The sequence below is a fragment of the Muscardinus avellanarius genome (assembly GCF_963383645.1).
Source record: "Muscardinus avellanarius genome assembly, chromosome: 18".
NCBI classification, from domain to species: Eukaryota; Metazoa; Chordata; class Mammalia; order Rodentia; family Gliridae; genus Muscardinus; species Muscardinus avellanarius.
Window position 1 is genome coordinate 2,743,408 of NC_137804.1, and position 15,970 is coordinate 2,759,377.

Sequence of the window (15,970 nt, forward strand, 5' to 3'; positions counted from 1 at the left end):
ATTCATCTAAAGGATTAGACACACCAGAATAGCCAAGATATCAAAACGAGAAATAACAAGAGAGAATCTTCTCTAACATTTTATTTTCTGTAGTACTAGGGACTGAAACCAGGGACATTCTACCTCCTATTTTAATTTTCATTTTGAAATCAGCTCTCACAAGCTCCCTCACACTGGCTGGAACCTGAGATCCTCCTGTCTCAGTCACGTCTCAGTCTCCCTGATTCTCAGCCTCCTGAGTGCTGAGGTTACAAAAGCTCCAAGAGGCCTGGCTCATCTCTAACATTTTAAAATGTATATGTAAAATGTATCTATCTTTAAAGTGTGTTACTAGCATGTGGGAGTAAACACACCAATGTAACAAAACATAATGTTTAAAAATATATGCCATATGCCAGGCGTGGTGGCAGCACACACTTGTAATCCCCTCTTGTAATCCCCTCACTTGGGAGGCCGAGACAGGACAGGAGGATCGCACAGGTTCAAAGCCAGCCCCGCTGGCTTAAGACACCCTGTTTCCAAATAAAAATATAAAATAGGTCTCAGAGTGTAGCCCGGAGGTAGATGGGCTTCCAGGAACCCCAGTACCACCAAAAAAATAAAATAAAATAAAAGAGACCCTGTTTCCAAATGAAAAAAAAAAAAAAGTATAAAACTGGATCTGGGAGTGTGGCCTAGAGGTAGAAAGGTTTCCAGGAACCCCAGTAAAAAATGGTGGCTTTAAAAGAAACGAAAAAAAAAAAAAAAGGAATCAGTTCATACAACAGTCTAAATGCATAGAAGTTAGATACATGAGACTTCTGGGAAGATGGCGACGGAGAAAAGCAGGGCTTACGAGCCCCGCTAACAACCAATCTCTATTACCACAAAATCAGCGCCTTTCATAGCCAGAAAACACCATCAGCAGAGAAACAAAAAATGTAATTTCAAGGGACAGAGAAAAAGAGGGCTGGAAAAACGAGACACCAGAAACCAGACCGCAGTGCTGCAGCCGGAGCCGTGGCGCGAAGCAGCGGGCACCATCTTTTCTTGCAGCACCAGGCTCCAGAGAGGAGAGGAACTCATAATGGAGCTCAGAACCAGAGAGGAGATACGCCAGCCTCACGCCTGAGGACGCGGCAGCAGCGCCTTACTGCCGGCGGCAGCGGCGAGTTCACCAGACAGCACCAGACCAACGCACTCAACAGCCCACCAGGCTCCAGAGAGGAGCGACGGACAGCAAGCTGAGGTGAGCCGCTGCGGATCAGCCGGGAGGAATTCGGCAGATTTCTCAGCGCAGGGAGCATCTAAAGCTCCCAGAGGCTGGGCTCAGCACACCCTGCAGGGACTCAGAGTGGAGCTCAAAAACAGAAAAGAAATACGCCAGCCTCATGGACGAGGGTGTGGCAGTGGCACCATATTGCCACTGGCGGCAGCAGCAGCAAATTCACCGAGTACACAACAGCTCCATCTGCGCACTCAACAACAGTGAGTCAAATTGTGGCCCCTAGAGGAGAAATCCCAGTACTGCACTCCCAGGGACTTGACCCAGTGGGGGAGTGGCAGTGGCAAAGATATCAAACCATAGGAGAACGCCCAACCTGGCACCCCCCCATGGTCTAAAGCAGCCTCGATTGACTCCCAGGGTCTGAGACTCTGCGATACAACCCAGTAAAGGAGTAGTGGGGACTGAGATACCACAGACTCGAGATCCAGAGCACCTTAAGTGAAGTCGTAGTGACCCAAGGGAAGAACCCAGAGAAGGCACAAACTTCCGAAATCATGGAAAAGAGGAATAACAATGGAGCAATGAATGCCCACAACCCCACAACATCAGAACCCGATAAAACAGAAATTCAGAGATTTCTAGAAGATCAAATCAGGAAAATAACTGTAGAAATAATAGAGCTGTTTCGAAAAGAATTCAGAGAGAGCCAAAGAGAGATAAAGGATGCAATTAATTAAGTAAAGGCCTCAATTCAAAGTACAAACAACCAATTAGACCACATGGAGAATAGAATCTCGCTCCTAAAAGATGATCATTCAAAAAATGAACACATAGTTTCTAATTTAGAAAAAAAAATCTGACAGCAGGAATCTGACATTGAAGAAATATGGGCCCATTTTAAGAGAGCTAACCTAAGAATAATTGGAATAGAGGAGGGAAAAGAAGGTGAAACCAAAGGGATCAACAATCTCTTCAAGGAAGTAATAGCAGAAAATTTTCCAAACGTAGAGCAAGAGGTCGATACACAGGTCCAGGAAACTTATAGAACTCCCTTTAGACAGGATCCGAGAAGAGGATCCCCACGCCACATAATTGTCAAAATGACCAATGTGGAAGCCAAGCAGAGAATCTTAAAGGCAACAAAAACAAAGGGCCAAGTGACTTTCAGAGGCAAACCAATTAGAATCACTCCAGACTTCCCAAACCAAGTCACGAGAGCCAGTAGGGCTTGGAGTAACATATTCCAAACTCTGAAAGAAAACAACTTCCAGCCAAAAATTTCCTACCCAGCAAAACTTTCTATCAAATTAGATGGGGAAATAAGAAGCTTCTACGACAAACAGAAACTGAAGGGATTTATGTCTTCAAAACCAGCGCTAGAGAAAATACTCAAAGAGATTAACTACAAAGAAGAAATAGGTAACACACACCAGAACCAGAGAAACAAGATTTTCCATCCAACAGACAACTAAGACTGGTTATCTGTGGAGATTCATTATTTATGTTAGTCTTCTACCTATCTCTAAATTGTATTGTTTACTTTTATTGTTGCTAACTTTTAGGATTTCTAGTTGGAATATTAATATACCTTCAGATATAGCATTTGGAAATATTTTATCCCATTCTATCAGTAACTTTTAACTCTGTTTACATTGTCTTTGGATATACAATATTTTTTTATTTTTTAGGGAGTTTATTTACCATTTTGTTGCCTGTGCCATTGAAATCATATCCAAGAAATCACTGCCAATTTTTACGTTGTGAGGTTTTATGACCCAGATTTTCTTTAAAAGTTAATAGTATTAAGATTTATATTTAGGTCTTTTATCTATTTTGAGTTAATATTTGTATATGTGTTAGGTAAGGGTCCAATTTTATTCTTTTTCATGTAATTATTATTTTTCAACAATATTTAGTTAAAAGATTGGTATTTACTCCACCAAATGTTTGTGAAAACCTTGTCAAAAGTAACTTGACAATATATGGAAGAATTTAGCTCTAGGCTTTTATTTAACTCCCATGGTTTATATATCTGCCTTTAGAACAGTACTACACTGTTTCAATTATTGTAGCTTTATGAAGTTTGAAATCAGAAAATATACATCTTCTAGCTCTGTTATCTTCTAGCTCTGTTCTTTTTCTTTTTCTTTTTTCTTTTTTCTTTTTTTTTTTTTTTTTGGTGGTACTGGGGTTCCTGGAAGCCCTTCTACCTCCGGGCTACACTCCCAGACCTATTTTTTATACTTTTTTAATTTGGAAACAGGGTCTCCAAACAGGGTCTCCTAAGCCAGCGCGTGCGGCTGGCTTTGAACCTGCGTGATCCTCCTGTCTCTGCCTCCCAAGCGCGGGGATTACAAGCGTGCGCCACCACGCCCAGCATAGCTCTGTTCTTTTTCAAAATCCTTTTGGGTATCTAGAGGTCATATTCCATATTAGGGTAGATTTTTTCTGAAAAATAAATAAATAAATGTATGATAGTTTCACCTAAAAAAAAGAAAAGAAAAAAATATTCTCTGGTAAGAAAGCAAAATAAATATTGAAATGTTATCTTTAAGTCATCAAAAGCTTGGTATCAGACAAATGAAACTGTTATGTGAGATTATCATCGTTAATATTGGATAAATTGCTATAAAACTAGATGTCAACCACTAAGCCAAGCATGAGAAGGAGGGATGGGGAGAGAATGAGGTGGGGATCGGGCAGGGGCTAACTGGGCGATGTGTGCATGTATGCCTACAAAAGTATTTTATTTATACCATTATGATGTATGAATACATTGCACCAATAAAAAATAAATAAATTTTTAAAAATGCATAGAAGTTAAATTTTGACTTCACACCATGTGGTAAGTCAAGCAATGGGCCCTCCAAAGAGATCCATACCCTAATCACAAGTACCTGTGAATATATAAAATTACATGGCAAAGGGAACTTTGCAGATATAATTGAGATTACATACCTTTAGACAGGGATATCATCCTGGATAATCTGAGTGGAAGAGGAAAGCAGGAGAAACCCAGAAGACAATTTCAAGGTAGAAAAAGACTGGGTCAATTACTGCAGGCTTTGGAGATGAATGAACCATGGTGGCCTTCAGAACAGAGGTGCCCAGCTGCTGCTGAGTAAGGACAAGGGACCCTGGTCCTAGAGCTACAAAGAACTAACTCCTGCCGACAACACAAATGAGCGGGACGAGGTTTCTTTGCAGGCTGTCCTGCTCAGAGCCCAGCCAGCCAACGCCCCGACTCCAGCCCTGGGAACCAGCCAAGCTGACCCGACTTCTGACATGCAACCTGTGAGGTGATAAATTCCTGTTGTTTTATGCCACTAAGTTTGTAGTAGTTTGTTATGGCTGCAATAGAAAACTGATAGACATCAAATACCAAAAATCATTTACAAATGCATTTTTAAGAAGTCAGAGTAAAAAAAAGAGACATGGCAATAAAAAGGCATAAACTGCTGATTCAGATGGCAATAGGAGTAAAGCAAGCCAGACTCCAGCGAGTGTACATTGTATGATTCCATGTGGGCGAAGCTGTGGAAGAGGCCAAGCCAAGCAATCAGAACAGTGGTTGCCTAGGGAGACAGACACAGCGACTGAAAAGAGGTCTGGGTGGGCTTTCAGGGGAGTGGAATCGTTCTATATTTTGACCAAGGTGGTTGGCCACACAGGTTTATACATTCGCAAAACTTCAGTTAACAAGTACATGTAAAGTCTCGGACTTTTATTGCATGCAAATACTCCATTTAAACAATCATTGAGAAAAAGAAAACAAAAACACTAAAGAAAATATGGGTACACATTTTAGATCACCTTTAATGTCTCTAGAAAGAAATGTACCAATACCTAACATACTCCTACATGATTTGGACTTTGAAAGGCAGACATCCAAGCCCCAAAAGCCAAATCAGGCCCCCGGAAGATGATCAAGAAATATCGTGAAATGGCAGAGAGAGATCAAGTTCTACTTCCGGTTTGCTTAACCTCCAAAGAGGAGGCCTCCTTCTCATCTGTCCTGATATTTTTGGATTCCTAGAGTACATAAATTCAAGTACATGAGAAAGTCTCATTCTTTGTAAAAGCAAAACAATACAAATCCCAAAGTCCAGTGACTGGAGAAGTTTATGTAAAGTGGAGTACAGTGTGGAAAAAGATATCGAAATACACAACTAAAATGAATAAAGCAAACTGAAGAGCAATTTGTAGAACAACTTGGGGTGTGTGTGTGTGTGTGTGTGTGTGTGTGTGTGTTCTATTGAGAGAATTTCTGGAAGGACACTTAAGAAACCAATAAGAGTGATGATCTTTGGGGAACAGATCTGGGAATGGGGAGAATGTTCCTGCACTCTGAGAGAATAAATTTCTGGTCAGCATCTAGTTTGTGGTCATTCTTTATTGCAGCCCTAGGAAACTAATACAATACCTTGCTTGACTGTATTCATTAAATTATATAAATAGAAAGGCTTTAATAAACTGAGATAACTGGACTAAAGATTCTAGAACAAGTAATCCAAGGCTTGGAGAGTCAAGGGCCTGTGTGGTGACAGAAGAAAGAGCACCGGGGTGAAAGGGGGGCTCGCCTCCTGACCTCCACCGCAGCACCTGGTCCTCCACCTGCAGCTGGCCCAAGAGCCGGGACTAGAAGCCACGCCTTCCCGCCGGTCTGTGATGGTTCAGGCACAGCACTGGTGCTGTGGTGGTGATCCCTGCATGCTACCTGGGTGGAAGCCTGCAACATTTACAGAACCTTTGCTTTGTTTATTCACCAAAGAGAAAATATTTGGTGAAAACACAGCCTTAGTACTTGCCTGTTTTTAAAGGAGTTCCCTGAAATTACCAGATAGTTAAGAGCTATAGCTGAGAAAAATATGGGACCCAAGGCCTTGTCCACTTTCCAGAACAGGGAAGGCTGTAAGGATTAGAGGTGGAAGAGGTCAGCATCTGGATGTCTGAGAATGGCCTCAAATCCTTTTCTACTGTGACAGTTCCCTTGGGGAGAAGGGCACCTGCTCCAGGCCCCTAGAATCCCTCTCCAGCTGGAGGCCAGTGCCCCGCATGTGTGCCCTGGCTTGGCTGCATACTGCAAGGCTTCTTGGGAAGGGCTGGTGCAGCCCAAGCTCCAGGGCCCTTCACTGGCTCTGTGCAGGCCTACTGGGCTGGGCCTTCACAGGGAGTTTTGAACTGGCCCTTGGGAAAGGATCCTCTTGTGAAGTTTCCACTGAGAAGTCACTCTGGAGGGAGAGAGTATGATCCCTACACCCAGAGAGAAGAGAAGCAGAAAGGGGGGCTCCTGGAACCCCCCAATTCCACATCCTAGTGCCCTGCAGGCCCCGCTGCCCCGAGCCCTTCCCAGGTTTACTGAGATACGAGCACCCTTCCAGGGTTCCTCTTTTTGCCCGAGTAGCTTCAGTTGCTTTTCTTTTCCTTCATCAGAAAGGAAGGAGGCTAGCAAGAGTGACAGGCCTGCTGTACCCTCTCCACCACCTCACATTAGACCAGGGCACCAGAAGTGTCCCCACCGTGTCAGGACGCCCCGTCAAGCCATCCCTTCCTGCAAGGCCTGACAGGGATCCTTTGCACAAGGGGCATTCCAGGTGGCCACACTCAGGCCCAGTGACCCTACGTGCCGTTTCCGTTTGCTTGGTAATGACGACTGGGGCCACAAACCGACGTGCACATCCAGCCTACCGTCCGGAGTGCCTTACCCAGGGAATGAGCCGCCAAAGATGAAGTCACTGCACCCCGACGCGCCTCCGCTCCGCCTCCCCTGAGAGCGGGCAGGCCCAGGAGAGTGGGCGCACGGCCTCCAGCAAGTCAGTGCTCACCAGCCTGTGGGAACGCTGCTGGCCGCTCCACCGCTCTACTCGCTCCAAGCTAGCGCAGCCTCATCGCCTCCACAAGGCAGCCCCAAGCCGTCAGTCACGCGCTGGCCAGCTTGTAAAGACCCCCAGCCGCCTCCCAGCACAACCTCCATGCACGCAGGTTCTTCCCGGCCAGCCTCAGGCCAGTCTCCACTGGCCACAAGCTTCCCACTCACCCCTCGCGTGTCCCTGCCCCAGGCCTCCATGCTGCGGGCACTGTGTTCAGTCTCAGCCGGCGTGCCAGACAACTACTTGTCCAAATGCTTCCCTGCAACCCCAACTCTTCACGCAGGAACTGAATATTAGTTCATTCCTATTACTTCTACAAGACAAGGGCTCCATATTGTTGAAGAAATAAATGATTCTCTACCTGCATCTATCAGACAGATGATTAAGCTGGAGCAATGAGAAAAGAAGAAAACTGGCGCTGTGTGTGTGTGGGGGGGGGGGTAATTCAGACTAGGTGATTTCATTGGTAGTATTGAATGTCTGGCCATTTCCTGGAAAATCAAGAAAGGTTCAACTGTCAGCTGTTCCCTTGGATAAAGACACTAAATCAAAGCCAGAATACAAATACAAACCAGAAAACAACTGGGTAAATCCAACCAAAATAAAATTGCCAAAGCTCTTGGCTACTTGGGAAGAAAACAAGAAAGATGCCTACAAATTAATAAGTACTTAAAATTTAAACCAGGCAGGGTGGTGCACGCTTGTAATCCCAGCATTCGGGAGGCTGAAACCGGAGGATTGCGGTTTGCAGACAGCCTCAGCTAATTAGTGAGGCCCTTTGCAACTTAGTGAGACCCTATTTCAAAATAAAGAATGAAAAACAGGGCAGGGGTGTAGCTCAGAGGTCAAATGCCTCTGGATTCCATCCCCAAACCCGCAAAAAAAAAAAGAAAAAATGTAATGGTTGGCATACCATGCCACATATTTCCACCTGCAATTATAGCCCTAGAGATTCAAAAATGGTGAGAGTAAGGAATAATCCTGTAGATTAGCAGTTTCTAGATTTCTGGAACTGGTGAGCAATAACATTTGCACACACACACACACACACACACACAGAAATTGAAGAGAACCTAAAATGGGGTTAACTCTTCATTTTGCCAATAAGAACATTCAAAGTAAAAACAGAAGTACATTTACTATACTTTCAATCCAAAGGAAGAAAAATGTAAACTCATATTAAAGACAGCCATTCTCAAGGAAAGACAAGCAAAGAGCCTGACACCAAGTTTTATTCCCAGATCCTGTGCAGATGACTTAGACTTTGAAAGGCAGACATCCAAGCCCCAAAAGCCAAATCAGGCCCCCGGAAGATGATCAAGAAATATCGTGAAATGGCAGAGAGAGATCAAGTTCTACTTCCAGTTTGCTTAACCTCCAAAGAGGAGGCCTCCTTCTCATCTGTGTCCAGTGGTGGGACCACAAAGCTGCCTGGGCATGCAACAGCCAGGTATGTCCCCTGCCCATGTCTGAATGAGAATGAGCCAAGGCAGCTGTGCCCTAACAGGCAAAATGTACTGGCATTTACTAGGTGACAGGCCTCGAGCTAAGGACTTTGCAGCCCTTCTCCTTGAGTATCATTAGTGTTCAATAAAGAGGTACAATCATTGCAGTTTTACAGCTAGAAAATAGATTCATACAGGTGAAGGAACTTCAGGTTGGACGAGCCATAGATTGCTGTGTTCTTAGGGGTGAGAAGTAGAATGGAAGTGGTGGCGCACGCTCATAATCCCAGCATTTGGAAGGCTGAGACAGGAGGATCGCAGCTCATGGACAGCCTCAGCTACTTAATGAAGCCCTTTGCAACTCAGTGAGACCCTGTTTCAAAATATAAAGAATAAAATAATAGGGCTGGGGATGTAGCTCAAAGGTAGAATGCTCCTGGGTTCCATTCCCAGTCAGAAGGAAAGAAAGAAAGAAAGAAAGAAAGAAAGAAAGAAAGAAAGAAAGAAAGACAGAAAGAAGAAAGAAAGAAAAGCATACACCCCAAGTCTGAGACCAAAATCTGTGTTCACAATCCTGGAAAGTGATAAGTGTACAAAGGGTGAGGGTAAATGGGCAAAAATAGAGGATGACATTTTTTTAAATCAAATCCTTCCAAAAGCCAACCTAAAGAATAACCCAGAAGTGAGCACTCTACCTCAAGACAAACGAAGAAGTGTTGTTCAGCCAAGCACACTCATAAACCTTGACTCCGGTATCCATGCTACCCAGGATGCCCAGGAGTTGGCCAGGTCCCCTCATTTAAGCGTCCATTCTCCCTTGGAGCACCTGGGAGCCACACATGGTTGTGAGGTCAGGAGAAGCCACAAGAAAGGCACAAGGCCTTTCTCATTCACAGGAGAACCTGGCTTTGGAGAGTAGCAGCCCAGGCATTCCCTCCTCCAGACCCCTCCCCGCCTCTCTGCAACAGTCACGTGTGTCATAACATTCCAGTTAATGACAGACTGCATGTGTGAGGGTGGTCCATTAGACCACATCACTTAGCGACATCCCAGCCTTCTCAGTTTATGTGAATACATGATAAGGAAGTCACCTACAGATGCATTCCTCAGAAACTCCTTAATCAAAGTACGCCTGGATTTTAAATGTCCATGATCGGCATCCATCCCACCTCCCACACCCAAGAACACAGCAATCTTACAGCTCGCTCAGTATGAAAGGCAAGTCCAACCCCAGAGGAAAAACCAAAACACCATTCACTGATGTAAAAGAGAGGGTCTCAAGGGGCCAGGAGCTCCCCATGAGCAAACAGCCCCTCCCTAACCGGGACAGCTGAAGGTAGCACTTTAGCAGTGCTGGGAGTATTGGAGTTGTAGCGCCAGTTCTAAGGCCAGCTGACAGTTTCCTGAAACACAGCGCCTTGAACTTGGCTTTGAAAACCATGTGGTCTTCGGCCAGGCTGCCACCCCCACTTCTACCTCCAGGATTAACCTTATAAATAAAACACAGAGCTGTACATTCATATATTCTTTTATTTTTTTCTCTCTCTCCCCCAACCTCATTTAGAATCAAGTCCAAATCATTCAGATTTCCATGCTAAGTCTCCATACACCCCTCACCCAGCTTTCCAGCGGTCTCCAGCTCTGCACCTACCCTGCAGGACTCACCTGGCCTACCTCCACCTGGCTCCTCCCACTCCTATTTGTGTACTGCCTTGAACAGGGCAGCCGGCAGCAGAAGGATGGCGCAGGGACATGAGTGTCCTCACAGAAGAAGTCCAGAAACTGCGACTCGAGTCCCACTTCCACCTCTCTCAGACATGGCATCAGACAGCAGAATCCACTGAGCTCTAGGGCTCAGTGTCCTTGCTGGGAAACACGAGGTCTTGCCTTCTGTGACTCACTGGGCTCCCTGTTTCCTCAGTCAAAATATTAACACACACACACACACACACACACACACACACACACACACACACGCAATGTTCCAGGCACACTGGAATATATGAACGAGCAAGACTGACAAATTCTACTCCTCTCATGAAGCTACAATCTGGCACAGATACATCTGTAAAATGGGGATTACTCCTAATAGTTGTGGAAATTAAATAACGAAAGAGACACAGAGCCCAGCATGGGATACACTCTTAGTATTACACTGATGTCTGGAGTACCAGCCCGTCTGTTCAACAGTACTGTCTGTCTAGAATGCCCTTCTCTCCTCCAGGCGCCCCAGGCTGCCTGCCTGAAGGGCTCTTCCTCTGTCTAGGCACAGCTCAACTGGGCTCCCAGACTTCCTCCTGGGAAGGTTCTGAGCTGGAATCTGGGTGCTTGGCTATGCCTCCACTGCTCGCTTCTCTCAGGTCTGCCTGGCATTGACCCTGCTCTACCACCAGCAGTAGGCCCAGGTCTTATATATGTTAGCCCAAGATGGTGCCCTGAGATACAGCTGAGAAGCAGAATTGACCTGAAAAATAAACAGCAAAAAGGGTGAGAATAGATTTAAAAAAAAAAAAAGGAGTATTAAAAAGAAAAGCTCGGGAGCCAGGCATGGTGGTGCACGCTTGTAATCACAGCATTCGGAAGGCTGAAACCAAAGGACCATGGTTTGCAGACAGCCTCAGCTACTTATACCCTCTACAACTTAGTAAGACCCTGTTTCAAAATAAAGAATTTTTAAAAAATAGGACAGGGGGTGTAGCTCGGAGGTTGAATGTCCCTGGGTTCCATTTTCAGACCTGAAGAAAAAAAAAGAAAAATCTTGGGGCCAGACTTTTGGTACCTGACCAGTGTGCAGAGGCTGAAATGAGCTCCAGAAAGTCACCAACTTTTGTGGCCCCCCAGGCAGAGTGAACTCTGATGGGCAGAGAATGAGCTGGTCCGAGGTTGACCAAAGGAGACTGACCGCCTTGGAGGCCCCAGCTGGACATGGGAGATGAGTCCATGCCCGCTCAAGGCTGTTGAGCGAGCATCCCTGTCACAATGCATCAAGATTTCCCAGTATAAACTTGGAGCAGAGGCACAAGCTGGTAACCCCAGCTACTCAGAAGGCTGAGGCAGAGGAGTCGCAAGTTCCAGGCCATCCTGGGTAATTTAAAAAGATGCTGTCTCAAAATCAAAACTAAGCCAGGTGTGGTGGTGCCAGTACTTGGAAGGCTGTGGGCTTGAAGGTTAGAGGACAGCCTCAGGAAAATAGCAAGACCCTGTGCAGCTTAGCAAGACCTTGTTTCAAAATAAAAAAATAAAAATGACTCAGATTACAGCTCAGAGATTGAGTGCCCGCAGTTTCAATCCCTGGTACTGAAGAGAAAAAAAGAACTAAAAATAGGGGCTGGGGATGTAGCTCAGTAGTAGAGCACTTGTGTGCAAAGCCCTGGCTTCCATCAATCCTCAGTACCAAAACAAAAGGAAAAAAAATATGTCCCAGTACGGCAAATACACCACACAGACACATATAATCCTCCCTATTTTCTGTATTGGCCTTGTTTCCTTCAAAATATCATCACTATTTTTCAAGGCTAACAACCAAGACCCCTTTTCGAAAGGAACCACACTCGAAAAAGTGTTGATAGAAAGACCCAGTACTTAAAAAATCAAAATATACCAATTCACTGTCACTAGAACTTCAAAATTAGGTAGGGCTAAAGCTCGATTTGGCTTGTCTCCAAAAAACACACAGGGAGAGCCATCACCAACGCCGTGGTGAATGAGCTCGGACATCAACGCTGAAAGTCAACATCCAGGCAACAGATGGAGTTGATTCAGGTAGACTGCGTCTCAGGTAAAACTCATCCACCCTTTCCAGATTTTCAGCAGAAGCAAGGAAATAAAGCTATTCTTATGTATGCCTCCATCTCCACTAATAGGTAGAGATGTAGGCATAAGTAAGAAAAAAGTTTGGTCAGGCAGAATGAACAAGCTTACTACCCCAAAAAGGAGCACCCCACTTGGTTTTAGCACAATGACATTTTTGGAGTACCCAGATGCCTGTTTACCTGGTTCAACAGGTTTTTTTTTAGAAGAAAAGTTTAAATTCAACTGGGCATAGTGGCATACTCCTGTAATCCTAATACTTGGGAGGCTGAGACAGGAGGATCACAGGTAAGCCTCTAAGCTATACCCCCAGCCTCAGCAACTTAGCGGGGCCCTCCACAACTTAGTGAAACTCCATTTCAAAAAAAATAAAAATAAAAATGGGGCTGGGGGTGTAGCTTAGTGGCAGAATGCCCCTGGGTTTAATCACCTATAACACACACGCCAAAAAATATTAAGTTTAAATTCAACCCTGCTCCCCACCACTGCCCCCAGTAGAGCTCTTGAAACTTAGTGTCATCTTTGTGAAGGACTGTCCATTTCCCAAATTCCTCTTTCTTGAAAAGATCTTTGTAACAAGCATGTGCTTGGCCTTGAGAAGTCAGGCTGCACTCCAAGGAAACTTGCTGCAGCAGCAGGGAGCCAGCCTCACTCCAAGGCGGAGGGGGAGCTCTCCCTCGCTTGCTAGCCCATCTGGAGAGCAGGGGAGGGCTCCTTCTTCAAGGTCAATAAAAACAAGGGCCAAAAGCCCACACCCCACCTCCGCGTCAGTCCTCAGAAATGTCCTCGAGATCTGTACCTCCCCAAACATGGAGCCCGCAGCTCCACTTCAACTGCTAACAGAATGTGCGTCCCAAGAAACAAGGACCCAATAAGAGGGTACAGGGCTTTGGTTGCAACCACAGAAAACTAGAACCAACCAGCCAAGGAGAGTTTAAAAATTCCAAAAGGGCCAAGTCTCGATTTGCTGGGGTCAGGAAGTCAAGGGAACAGGTGTCTAATCCCAGATCCACTCCAAGCAAGCAGGCAGCAACTAACAACGGATGGCCTCCTTGGGCTTCAACTCTTCCTCTATGACATGATGCAGGTCCAGCTGTACAACCCTAAGCAAACACAGAAAAGAATTCCCTGTGGACGCTATGGGTCCCTAGTCTACAGCAGCTTTGGGGCACTTGTTTTTCTTCTTCCTTCCGAATCAGAAAAAAAAAAAAAAAAAAAAAAAAAAAAAAAAGTCCTATATCCCCAGCCACCCAGCACTCCCACACTGCCCTACTGGGCTCTCTGTGCACACCTCGCCAGAACCTACGTAACCAGGAGTATATGCAGCCCTGCAGCGATCACCTACAATCAGTCAGTCACAGAATCAAGTTCACCAATTAGGACCAGATTTTTTATTATTTTATTTATTATTTTTATTTATTTATTTATTTATTGGTGGTTCTGGGGTTCCCGGAAACCCTTCTACCTCCGGGCTACACTCCCAGACCTATTTTATATTTTTACTTGGAAACAGGGTCTCTTAAGCCAGAGAGGCTGGCTTCGAACCTGCGCGATCCTCCTGTCTCTGCCTCCCAAAGGCAGGGATCACAAGCATGCGCCACCACGCCTGGCATGACCAGATTTTTTTTTTTTTTTAATACATATACTGTGACAGGAGGATCGCAGTTCAGGGCCAGCCTCAGCTACTTAGTGAGACCCTCTGTAACTTAGATCCTCCCCAACTTTATGAGACCCTGTTTCAAAATAAAGAATAAAAGATAGGGCTGGGAGTGTAGCTCGGAGGTAGACCGCCCCTGGGTTCCATCCCCAGTCAGAATACAGTTAGAATACAGTCAGAATACAGTCAGAATAGAATCCCTGTGCCTCTGGCTGTAGAGAGAATAATTGTACTGAAGCTTCTGGGCAATGTTACACTCTTCTATGGATGTACGCAGATGGGTATAGGTCTCTACTGTGGGTTCTGGTTAAATTTTAAAAGGTAAACTTAAAAACCCACAGGCCTAGCCCTGACGACGAGGTCCCCGGCAGCTAACCCCGGCTGCTCTCTCTAAAGGTCCTCGGGACTCCTGAACCCATCCTGCTGCAATCCGACGAAATACCCCGGCCTGGAAGGCTGTAGAAACCAACTTCCGACCCCCTGCAAAACAGTACTTTCTAGAAAGCACCAAACAGGATGCTCAACAAAAGACCACGCCATCGCCACCGGAGCAACAGCCTCGCCTCCACGCGACGCTTGGCTCGCCAGGCTGGAGAGGATGACCTCGCGGGGCTCTCCGGGCGCTGGGGTCCCCCCACCTCCCCGCAACAGCGATCCATCGGGGCCAGCAGCAGCACCGCGCTGGGGCGGGGGGGGGGGCACTTCAGAAACCCTTTTTTACTCCCCTCTTTTAAAAACAATGTGTCCCTTTTGATTTTTCAAGTGGCACACCTCCCTCAAATATCCCCGGGCCAGCACCGGCGCTGGCAAGCCACCCAGAAAGAAACGCCCCCCGCTGGATGAGAGGTGGCGGGTGCCACCAGCCCACCCATCTCCACCGCGGCGCTGGACGGGGCTCCTCCAGGGGGGTCCCCGAAACCGGAACGACGCCGCGACGCCCCCCGGGGCTCCCCGAGCCAGCCCAGGGAGGTGGCCGTGCAGGCCAGGATGGCGGCCGGCGCTGGCCACGCCGCCCCGCAAGATCGCGCCGAGCCCCGGGGGGCGTCCGCGGGGCCCGAGGCCGCGCCGCCGCAGTGCGGGCGCAGCGCCCCGCTCCCCGCCGCAGGCCGAGCCGCCCCCCGCCGCCGCTACGCACCTCGCTGCCCGCGGGTCCCACCCGGCGGGGACCAGGGCGCCGCCGCGGGAGCCGCTGCCCGGGGGGCGCGCGCGGCGGGCGGCGCGGAAGCCCGCGAGCTCCGGGCGCCGGGGCGCGGGGCAGGGGCGGCGCGGGGGCCCCTGCGCCCCGCGGGTGGCCTCGGCCGCCGTGTCGAGCGCGGGCGGGGGGCGCCGGGGTGCGGCGCCCGGGCTGCAGCGGCCGCCAGGCCAAGTTTCCACGTAGTTGGAGAGGAGGAGAGGAGGGAGAGCGCGCGAGCCGAGACCGGGGCGCCCGAGAGTGTCACGTGCGCGTGGCCGCGGGCGGGGAGGGGGCTTGTCATCGTGTTGGAAAGGGGCGTTTCGGAGGCTGCCATCATGCGCGCCCCGGGCCAATGGCGAGGCGCGAGCCGCCGCGGAGCCCCAGGGCCGCGGCCTCGACGGGCGGCTGGACAGAAGGATGGGCAGACGGACGGATGGGTAGATGGACAGACGGACGGATGGGTAGATGCATGGATGGATGGATGGATGGACGGGTGGGTGATGGGTGAATGGAGGGATGGAGAGATGGACAGATGGATGGATGACAGACTGGTGAAGAGATGGACGGATGGATGGATAAATGAACGGATGGATGGATGGACAGACGGATGGACGGATAAATGGACAGATGGGATAAATGGATGGTGGATAAATAAATGGATGGATAAATGTAAGGATGGATGGACGGATGGATGGACGGATGGATGGATGGACACATGAAAGGGCAGAAGGATGGTGGAAAATGGACGGATGGATAAATAAATGTAAGGATAGATGGGCAGATAAATGAACGGGCGGATGCATGGGT

General features: G+C 47.5%; 1 protein-coding gene across 1 annotated transcript in view; it reads right to left on the bottom strand.

Annotated features, from left to right (window-relative positions):
- The window catches only part of TRANK1 (tetratricopeptide repeat and ankyrin repeat containing 1), a gene marked incomplete at both ends in the record, with an annotated part of 100,280 nt that extends 85,028 nt beyond the window's left edge, over positions 1–15,252 (bottom strand). The window contains one exon of the mRNA XM_080714912.1: positions 15,125–15,252. The remainder of the gene's footprint in view (positions 1–15,124) is intronic.
- Between the last annotated feature and the right edge of the window lie 718 nt (positions 15,253–15,970).